Genomic DNA, 1,112 nt, shown 5'->3' with positions numbered 1-1,112 from the left:
TCTCTGCTCCCTCCTCTCTGCTCCCACCTCTCTCCTCCCTCCCTCCTCCTCATCACTGATCCCATCTATCCATCCATCCTACATTCTTCTTTCCTTCTCATCCCTCCTCCTGCCTCTCGGCATCTTTCCTTTCTGCGCTTTTCGTTTCTCCTGCTGCTGACATGTGTCAGCAGAACATTCCTGTTTCCATGTCTATAACCTATTTTGAGTATAGAAACTTATAGAAACTTTTAAATATGTTGTAAAGAGCGAATCATAGTTTTTTGAACTCTCTTCGTATCGTATTTATAAATATTATTGATATTCAGTACAAATCAAGTGTTTACTACGTTTCTTTTACAAATGTTTTAAAAATCTTGCCGACCTACCCCTGAATTATCACCCTACCCCTCAAAATCCATTTTACCACCCCCCACTCCAAAGACTTCCTGTAGTAGATCCATTTCGAAACCCTACCCCCCTCCGAACCTGCTACACTGTACGACCCCTACCCTAGTGAAATAGCTTAAGTACCCCCATGATGTCCTGGGGTCTCAGTCCCCCATTCCATCACCCTACCCCCGATTTTCACCCTTCACCCACTAAGTGCCTAGCCAGGACAAACTTTTTTCCTACCTACCCTGGTATAATAGCTGATAGTGATCCAAAAAAAGAGGGTAGTTGTTGACAAGTTCTATCACACCACCGGTCCCTTTTCAATGATCACCCTACCCCTACCTACTAGCCCGTGGAGTTCCCATCAGCTCCCCCACTAGCATACCAAGGGACCCTACCACGAATTTTTCATAGTTCTTGAGCTTATTCGGGGGGGTAGTAAACACACCCCTACCAGAGATTACATGGAGAAGGGACCGGTCCTCCATCCTTCAAAGTGCTCCAATGGCCCCGTACAAGGGCAACAGCATTTACTTCCTCTTCACGGCCAAATCCTCCCAAACAAGCTCCCTTCCTCCACGCACTTGCCTTGTTTTATTCTTGGATCCTCTCGTGCTTCCTCCTGCTCTAAGTTGTACACAAACAAACCCCGTGCGACTCTCGTTCCCCAACACGAAACCGTTGTTCCACTCCTCGCCTCGTCGTCTCCTTGAATCGCTGAAAAACTCGCTGGAAAC

Source organism: Guillardia theta (assembly GCF_000315625.1).
Source record: "Guillardia theta CCMP2712 unplaced genomic scaffold GUITHscaffold_109, whole genome shotgun sequence".
Lineage (NCBI taxonomy): Eukaryota > Cryptophyceae > Pyrenomonadales > Geminigeraceae > Guillardia > Guillardia theta.
The sequence above is the reverse complement of the archived record's forward strand: the minus strand, read 5'-3'. Positions refer to the sequence as shown.